General features: G+C 36.7%; 1 long non-coding RNA gene across 1 annotated transcript; it reads right to left on the bottom strand.

The window, feature by feature from the left end:
- Positions 1-3,353: 3,353 nt before the first annotated feature.
- LOC132642312 (uncharacterized) lies at positions 3,354-6,027 on the bottom strand. Its single transcript, XR_009583112.1, has 3 exons — positions 5,813-6,027; positions 4,870-4,920; positions 3,354-3,645 (listed from the first exon to the last, which is right to left on the bottom strand). It is a non-coding gene; the product is annotated as an uncharacterized LOC132642312 (long non-coding RNA).
- Positions 6,028-10,264: the final 4,237 nt, after the last annotated feature.

Below are 10,264 nucleotides of genomic sequence, written 5' to 3'. Positions count from 1 at the left end.
CAAATATGGCCATGAGGAAAGTTGATCAAAAAATTATTCTCTTTTAGCTTTCCTACCAATTGGAACGTCCTCTTTAACATGGAAGAGTTGTTGGAGCGAACAAAACATTCTTTTGGTGGAATTTCAACCTTAGCGGGAAGTTGGAAAGCTAAGTGTAAGAGGTATGTATTCAATCTTCTTTACATATGTTATAGATGATTCATGCATGTTGGAGTGTGTAGAAATAAATGGAATTCATGAAAAATGTTGTGGTGATGTGGCCGTGTGTGTGAGTGTGATGTTGTGTAAGAAAAGTGGATTGATTTTGTGTAGCATGTTGGTTGTTGTTATTGTTGAAATGTAATGTATAGAAATGAATGGAAAATTCATGAAAATATGCATGTAGTTGTGATGTCCGGATGTGGGGAGGTTTGGCAAGTTATGGTGAATTGATTCTATTCGACGTTTTAGTTGTTGTATTGTGAATTTAATGAAGAAAAATGAAGGTTTGATGGCTTAAAATAAAGTTGTAATCGTTATCGGAATATTGGAGAAGTTAATGCGATATTAGCTTGAATTCTTACATTGCATGGGTAGTATTGTTAAAGTGTGGTTGTTGATATGGTTTATGAATTTAGAATAAAAGAAAATATGTTGCTAATGTTTTTATTGAAGTTGGAGAGGTTCGGGCGGTATTGTATGTTAAGTGGATCATTTTGAATATTATAGTGTTGCTAGAATAATTGTTGGCATTGTTGTTGATAATGTGGCCGAGTTCCATTCTCAGATTGTTGTTGAAATTGGCCGAGTTGTATTCTCGGGGATGGTATATTTATAGGGGAGGTGCTGCCGAAATTTCGGCAGAATATAAGTGAATTCATTTGGAAGGTTAAAGTAAGTATATGGCAATGTGTTTGATGATTCTGTCAATTTTCTTGAATGTAGATTAGCGAATTTGGACAAATAAGCGTAGCTAGTAAGGCGTGGCACAGGTATGTAAGGCTTACCCTTTCTTTCTTGGCATGTCCTGGAGCTACATAAGGTATGATATGATATGCAGTTTGGGGAAATTCTACTCTTGAATTCTGAGTTTTGTCCCTAAAGAGTTCTGTATGCGTAAATGTCCAAAGTTTTGTTTGATATGTTTCTAAATGGCATTCGAAAGAAAATTGGTATGATTAACATTTTGATTTCCAAATGACAGTACGTTTAACTATTCCGTTGAATCCTTAATATACTTTGATATGTACATATGATCCTAAAAGTTATATTTGATTTGATCCAATTGACGTCTGGAAGAGATTTGTTTCTGATGTTCTATTTAATATGTTTCCGAGTCCGCCTATGATTCTGATTCACTTCTGGTATAAGTATGTTTGATACGATCTAGTTCGTTATGCGATTAAGTAACGAGATAAGTATAAAGAGTTTTGTTTCTGAAAGAATTTTGTAAGTCATAATGTCCCTAACCTTCGGAAAAGATCTCAGAATTGCTCTAAAATTCTTATAGAACGCTCTGTACTTCAAACGTTTGTAACTTTCTCATATGACGTCGGATTGATCTGAAACTTGTTTTTGAGCCTTCAGATGTCAGTAAGTGTACGTATCTATTGAGTCTTGATTTGTGTGCATATGGTTTCGCACTACTCTGTTCGTGCAAGTCTCTGTATATCTGTTCACTGAGTCCCGGGCCAGGACATGTTCTCGTGCGTATTCCACTGCATTGTTCACCGTGACCCACCAGTAGAGGGCCGGGACACGTTATATGATGATGGCGCCAGATCCGGACCGGATCCCCTCCACCGAGTCCCTCACTGGCGGGCCGGGACACGTTACATGCATACATGATATTTGATGTGACATACATGATTCTATTCACCGAGTCCCTCACTCGAGGGCCGGGACACGTTATGCATATGTGATGTACGATGCGGACATACATGATTCTATTCACCGAGTCCCTCACTCGAGGGCCGGGACACGTTATCCGCACATGTGATATGTTATATGGATCGGGCTGCACGTTCCGCAGCGATATATATATGTATGTATATGTATGGATCGGGCCGTACGTTCCGCGGCATTATTATATTATGTATGACATTGGCATTCACGATTTGTGTCTGGAAAAATAAGCATCTTGATATTCTGGTGTTTTGGTATTCTGGGTCTGTACTTCTTCCGATATATGATTCGCGTCTGGAAAGTAAGTATTTGGTATTCTGGGTAATGTACGTACCTTCTGTGCTGTTTGTTTTAATTATGGTTCCGTTTTCTGTATCTTATGCCTTACATACTCAGTACATATTCCGTACTGACCCCTTTTTCTTCGGGGGCTGCGTTTCATGCCACGCAGGTACCTACAGATGAATAGAAGATCTGTCAGAAGATGTTTCAGCAGGATTGGCGAGCTCCATTTGCTTCTGGAGCGTTGCCGAGTCAGAGTATAAGTACGTTCTGATTTCTGGATTAATGTTAGAGACTTTACAGACAACGTCGTGGGTATTGGTTGTCAGTTCTGGGAGCGGGCCCATCAGCCGATATGTCATTCTGTGTTATGTAATAAGCTCTATATGATTACAGATTTGTTTGGTTTGAAAACATCGATAAAAGAAAGATTTGAAAACTTACTACGTATTTCACTTTATTTGATTTCAGAGTTCGAAGAAATTATGTGTGTAATAAGAGTCTGTGGGTTCGCTCGACTCCGGATATGGGGTCGGGTGCCCATCACACCCTAGCGGAATTAGGGTGTGACACTCGTGGTTGGGAGTTCGAGGCTGCTGATTTGAGTCTGTTGGACTGAGCATGTGGAAGCTTCGCTATCCGAAGACTCTTCTTTTATTATGTCTTACTTTGCTATTCTGAGACATATTTGAGACTAAAGATGTATTATTACTGCTTCCAGACTCATAGATTTTAGTTAGATACTCTTGTATGACCAGACCAGATACTGGGGTGGATTTTATTTACTTTCGCATTTTCTTATTTATATTATATTTGTGAGACTTTTGCTATTTTACTTCTTCCGCTATTTTCTATTATTTGTGAATGTTGAGTTAAGGGTTCGCCTATCGAGGTGGGAAAGGTAGGTGCCTACACGACTTAGTGAAATTGGGTCATGACAAGGAGAGCCTTCACCGTCATTGATATACCGTCCACATAGATGGACCGTAAATCAATATACGGTCCGTATATTTGTTGTCACGACCCAATCTAGGACCATGACAAGTGACCGAGCTCACCCTGCCCGATGGCTCACTGTATACTACTTATACTCAAATATGGCGTTCAATAGGATTTTTTTTTTGTATAACTATGCCTGAAAATTTAAATCCAAATGCTGAAGTCAACACGTAATTTAAAACGTCTCAAAGCGTGTTACATACATACACACACGCACACATAAGCATATATATACACATGACATAAGACAAAGCCAGCTGAACTGGCTGCCACCACTTTTGTACAACAACGTAGTGACCAACAAAACCAAACAATACCCATAACACCCACACTGTTCGCAGACTTCTAAAGAGTACGACCTACAAAATATGTACACAAAATTATACCAACACAGGAACAGCCTCCGGAGAAAGTGGAGCTGTCTGACTCCTAGCGCTGACTTCCCCTAAGTAGCCGGATCGCCGGGTCGCGGCCCTGTACCTGCGGGCATGAAACGCAGCCCCCGAAGAAAGGGGGTCAGTACGAAATATGTACTGAATATGTAAAGCGGTGACAAGTCATAATCCAGGAAAATGCGACAGTGAACAGGTTTAGAAACCAAGCTATAAGTAGCCTAAAACAAGAGGGGGAAGCCACAATCATACTCAATACCTGCGGTCTTCGCTGAGAGGAACATAAATGTGTAAACAAAGTCTCGGGATAGTCTTTAAGTAAATAATGTAATCCAACCAACCTTTCAAAATAAGTAAGGCACACTAACACCTTTTCTTTAAATAAATAATGCAACACAACACACGTGCCGCTTCTGGCACAATATCAATAACAGCCCCTTCGGGCAGCCGCTTCCGGCTCAGTATCAATAATAGCCCCTTCGGGCAGCCGCTTCCGGCTCAATATCAATAATAGCCCCTTCGGGCAGCCGCTTCCGGCATAGTAACATAATAGTCCCTTCGGACGGCCGCTTCCGGCATAATATGAGGATGGCCCCTTCGGGCATAATGATAATGATGATTGCCCCTTCGGGCATAATAACAATGATAAAGTAAACATAAGTAGTAAATGAAATGAAATAGTAAAACCCCGTACCCCTTTCGGAGTGGTTTTGAAAAGTCTAAATATTAAAATCTCACACCCCCATCGGAGTGGTTTTTGAAAATCAATTTTACATTCCTTTGTACAAAACTAGTTCTTTTAAAATCGTTAGTGAACCATAAACGGGTTTCATAAGCCATTTTTCTTTTTGGAAAATCGAAGCAATAATTATATTAGAAACGTTATTACATAACAAAATATATCATAGAACATAATGAGGTAGTTAAACAACTGTCCTTTAGTAGTCGGGACAATAGCCCAAAAGTTTCTTTTGATTATTGCACAAAATAAGTCAAATAGGGCAATACAAAAGGTCTCGAACATTGTGGGCCCACCTCGGGCCAAGTCGAGGTGGCGATCATAAATTACGTACATTGAGCTTTACGGAGTCACTTATGATAGTTCTAGTGTAATTCGGCCTCATTTGGGAAAGATGTAGATGTTTAAGCACTTATTTCATCGAGGCATGAAAAGTTTGATTCAACTCCATTGAATGAAAGAAAGGTCAAATTCCAACTCAGATTTCTAGGAATAGATTCATCCCCGAGGCCCGTATCCAATCCTATTAGGTTTAAGACATGCCAAAAGAAGGAGGGGTAAAGCTTTACGTACCTTATTTGCGCTTTACGTTCGTCCAAACTCAAGTCCCGTTTCCACCAGAATCTACAAATGGTCATGTTTACCAATTGTGAGTTATAGCTTCTAAGAGTTCAACTTGAATTCATGTTTATCTACCGAAATTTCGGCAGCATTTCCCCTATACATATAGCATCCCCGAGGCTTAGCTCGGCCTGATATATCAACAACAACAACCCAACAATCCAACAACATCAACAATTAGCATATAAAACACAATATAGCATAACTAGCCAACTTTCCAACATAATGTCATAACCTTCATTCCAACTTCATATTTTCAAATCAATATCGACATTCTCGTATTCATTACTAATCGAGATCATTACAACACAATTCGGAAGCATTTCATATCATTTCCACAAAATATTCACATGATATACAAAATATACAAACTTTCCACCCAAAACCATAATCCACATAAACTTCCAATCTTTGACATAAACATCCATAACATATTCTTACCTTCCAATTTCATTTACAACCACAACACTTTGCATCTTACAACTTCATTCTCATAATTACATAAACCATAATAAAATCACCTACTTTCCGACAACCTCTTAACAACAGTTTTTCTCATTTTTTATCACAAGACTTACAACAACATAATTAACATACTAAATACAACAAATCCATTTCCATTTCAACTCCTACATCTCACGGCCATATTCCTATATTTCCAACTTCCACCAAATTCTTTCATCTTTCATTTCCAATATAAACTCTACCATAACCACAACTAGAATACAACACAAAAATTCGACTCATTATATCCATACATCAACACACACACACGGCCACGTTCAAACAAACACACCCACTTTGCAAACTTCCATATTTTCATAAATTCTACTCATTTGTACATACTACAACATAAACCAAACTTCATAACATAAGAAAATAAATTGATTCTTACCTTTTCTTCAAGTTCTTCACTTGCCACCAAAGTCACCTTTTTTCCAAAATAATTATATCATCTTGAAGAGAATCTTGCACTTAGTAGTAATTCCAAAAGAGATGGATTTTTGAACCAAAGGATTGAGCTCCAAGAATTTTTTTTTCTTTTTCCTTTCTTTTTCTCTCACTTGGCCGAACCCTTGGCCTTGTTTTTCTTTTCCTCTCAACTTTTTGTTCTTGTTTTCTCTTGAACTCTCTAGATGAACAAATGGTCCCTTATTTATTTTGATCATGTGAAATAATTAAATGGGCTTGGGCCATAAGCCTCTTGGCCGGCCACCCCTTTCAAATTGGGCCTCAATTTCTCTTATTTATTTTGAGCCCAATTACTTATGGATCGTATTTCGAAATTCCCGAAATTAATTTTCGAAATTCCAATTTTGTCCTTCGCCTCCCTCAATACTTTCGCGTCAATACTTTTCATGGACAACATGGACATATTAACTAAAATCAAATTATTGCCTTATAACATACAAGTCGCAATTATTTCAAAATTTCCAAGTATGCGAAAACACGGTATATAACATTTGTTCCATAAATTAGGCAAAGTGAGCTAACCCCACTGCTTCAATTATATGGTAGAGGTCCATCCAATATATGGTCCACATATCCCTCCATCAAAATCAAAATTTGACAAAACGTATTCTCTTTGATTCATTTAGCCTCTAACCTCTACCAGAAAATGTCAAAATTGTGACGGAATTTTTGAGACGGAGGAGTCTGTCACAAATTGTCACGGAATTTTGACAGGTTTGTGACAAGTTAATCTCACCTACATGAAATTTTTAAAATAATTTTTTTGCTACCAAAATTCTGATAGTGACGGATTTATAACAAATATTTAATATAATTTTTGTGACAAAAAAATTTCTGTCACAAAGTTATAGAAATGAGAATAAGTGACAACATGTTGTCACAAGCCCTTCCTTGAATTTGAGACAGATTGTTCTTTCCGTCACAAAAATGTAAAAATATAATAAAATAATAAATCCTTAACTTCGTGGCAAACTATTTTCGGTCACAATTATTTTTGACATCTTTCCTGTTACAACTTTAGAAAAACATTTGGACAAATTTTCAACTTTCCCTCAAATGTTTTAACATTTTCAATTTTCCCACCCCAAACCCCTTTATTCTAGATAGTCCTTTATTTTCTCCCACTTCCACATAACTCTCTTTCAAAGTTTTTTTTATTTTTCTCCTTCCAAACAACAATGGCGATTCTAGAACAACGGTGATCGATTGTCTCTTTCAAAGAAACAATCGCGAATTTTCAACACTTCTATACTTCGATTATGTTACCATTCTCACTCACAGGTTTGTGTTTTCTCTGTTCACTTCATCTACAATGAATAACTTTTGGGTACTTAAACTCTTGCTCCAATTTTTCTCCATTCTTCTTGAATAAAATTTTTAAAGTGAATAATTTTTTGTTTTTGATGTTAGGTCCTTTAATCTAAGTTAAAAAAAAAACTCTGATTCAGGTTAAAAAGTTCTGCATGAAACTATTTTATAACTCTTTTTGTGGTCTTCATCAAACTATTAAATTGGGTCCTTTACTGAAGTGGGTTTGAAGTAATGTTTAAGCTTTTTGGTTCATTCGTTAGTGTTTTATTCATCTGGGTTTTTATCATTTTTGTTCTTCTGCTAATGCTTGTTGGTTTTGTACTTAGTGTTGTTGATACTTAGTTTAATATAGTGTTTATCAACTTATGTTCAACTCATTTACTGCAATTCTTTTAATGTTTATGTGGTGTGAGTAGAAAATTAGTTGTACTTTATTCATGTTTTCTAGTGTGAATGCATTATATTGTTTTCCATTAGACGCAGTCTTCTCAGTTCTCATTTTGCTTTATTGTTAAACTTCTATTGAACTCCTTTTTTGGTTTTTTTTTTAATGTTTATGTGGTGTATGTGTGAAAAAGACTGGCACTTTGTGAATATTGTGGTATGGATGCACTATGATAATTCCTATTTATGGATGCACTATGCTAATTTCCATTATGCTTGATTTTGTTAGTCATTGGACTAGTGTAAAGCATATAAATTTTTTGAGTTGGCTGTTCTTTCAAATCAATTTTTTGTTCTTTATTGTTTTATTTGGGGAAAAGAGGGTGGGCGAATGAGGTGGTGTATTCAGAAAGATTGGTAATTTGACGCTTTGTTTAAATTCCTTTGCTTTCCCTCAAATTTTTTCTTGCGAAGCTGTTGGAAGAATCTCATAATTTATCCAAATGCAAATCCAGATATTTTTTCAAGTTGGAGTTAGAAACTAAGAATTGTTCTGATAATAAACAAAATCCTTCTAAACTGTACCTTATAATCCTACTAAAGCAAAGGGATTATTTAAATTAGTTATCCTATTAATTCATTCTTTTGAGTTTTGAAGACACCGAGTGATGGTTGCCCTTTCTTTATCTTGTATCTTTTACCACTAAAAGCCAAACTTGTGTTAAGCAGTAATTTTGTGCGTGAAGTTTCTATAAATTCGTTGTTTTCAAATCTGTTAAGTAGCGAATGCAGTCAAATTTGTGTAAAGAAAAATTCTTTAGTTAATTTTCTGAGGTTTGAATTTTTAGATATCAGAATTGTTGATTCTGTTAAAAGATGAGTTATTTATCATTGGTTGTCAAGGTAAAATCTCAGATTTTCCTTTTATTCTTTACTTTCTTTAAAAGTGGTGCACTTTATAGAGGGAAATTCACTGGCAACCTTCACTAAGCTTATGTTTCATTCTCTTTTTTGGATCAGGTTCTTCAACATTTAAGCAAAAGTCAAGCATCTTCCTAGTGAAAAGATAAAATAACGTACACAATTTCAAGTATTTTTCTTATTTATCTAGTGAATGGTAATCCCTATTTCAATATTGGCATTGCATTTGTTCTTTGGTTGGAACTTTTATTGCATGCTAACACATATAAGTTGAAAGTTCTTTCATTTAAATAGGAAACTTGTGACTTTTCTTATTATATTTGGATCTTGTCAAATTATTTTCCTTTCCTATTGGACTCTATAAATTGAATGCACGCTTGACATATCTATTTTGGCGCAAATACAGACCAATATTTGGAAGATGTAAACTATTAACACTAACTGTAACTTGTTGAAGAACTAACTGTCTAATGGCTTTGAATTCGTTAGATTCTTGTATCTCTAGGTTCTATTGTCATATGGAAACAACTTGTCATCATTTAAGCTCTAACATGTATTTGTCTTTGTGTCGGAGAGCACAATATGAATAATTCTAATCGTGAGTGGATGTATGATAGAATATTGGAAGATGGATTTACAAATCCTAGGTTTATTGATGGGGTTGAGGACTTCGTTGCATTGGCTAAAATACATCCACAATACATGGATGGTGGAAAGTTAAGATGTCCTTGTAATCATCGTAAGTGTCGCAATAAAAACATTTTGGATGAGTTTACAGTCATGTCACATCTTAGGACTTTCGGCTTTGTACCATATTTGTCACGACCCAGCTAGGGGCCGCGACGGGTACCCGGAGCAAATTACCGAGCACTGCTCACTCTCCTACTTGTTTTGCTCATTTAATACTCTTTTATCAATTTACATACCAATTGTAGGAAAATCATATTTTATCAAAACATAAATACTTTATATACATTTGCCTCTCGGCCATCAAAATAATATACATACATATGAAAATATCTTGATAGACCATCTAACCCACACTGCGTATCTACGAGCCTCTACTAACATAATGAATACATAGACGGAACAAGACTCCGTCATGCCCAAAATATGCATGTATGAATGTACATCAAAAGAATAGTCATAAGCACCTCCGAACAATGGAGTGCTATCTATCAGCTGACAGCTACTGAGGACCTGGGCCAAGCTCTCCTCCCTGTCTACCTGTGGGCATGAACACAGCGTCCGAAGAAAGGACGTCAGTACGAATATTGTACTGAGTATGAGAGGCATACTTAATGAAAGGAAACATCAATAATATGAGGATAACATCAACATGAGACATCGCGATCTGACTGGTAATCATAAATGAAGTAATGCATGCTATCTTACTCATACTCATCATCATGAAATGTATGCATCATATGCAAGCTGCCCGTCCATGTCGGAACGTTGTGATAATCAATAATATTAGCCCGCGTCCAGGCATCCCGCGTCCGGGGTACCATCTCATGCCGCCCACTAGTGGTGTCTGCCCATGCCCGTAGGTCGTGGTGTATCCGTATCGCCGCCCACCGAAGCGGTGTCTGCCTGGCCAACTAGACCCGGTGTGAATGCAACCATGACATGCTTAACGTAAATACTCATAGTAATAGGCTTATCATAAAATACTTATCTTACCATAACGCATATATAAGACTCATGATCAACTTTACTCTATCGAGGTGACGTAAGGTCGTGATCCCCCGATTACATT

This window comes from Lycium barbarum, chromosome 1 (assembly GCF_019175385.1).
Source record: "Lycium barbarum isolate Lr01 chromosome 1, ASM1917538v2, whole genome shotgun sequence".
NCBI classification, from domain to species: Eukaryota; Viridiplantae; Streptophyta; class Magnoliopsida; order Solanales; family Solanaceae; genus Lycium; species Lycium barbarum.
The sequence above is the reverse complement of the archived record's forward strand: the minus strand, read 5'-3'. Positions and strand labels throughout refer to the sequence as shown.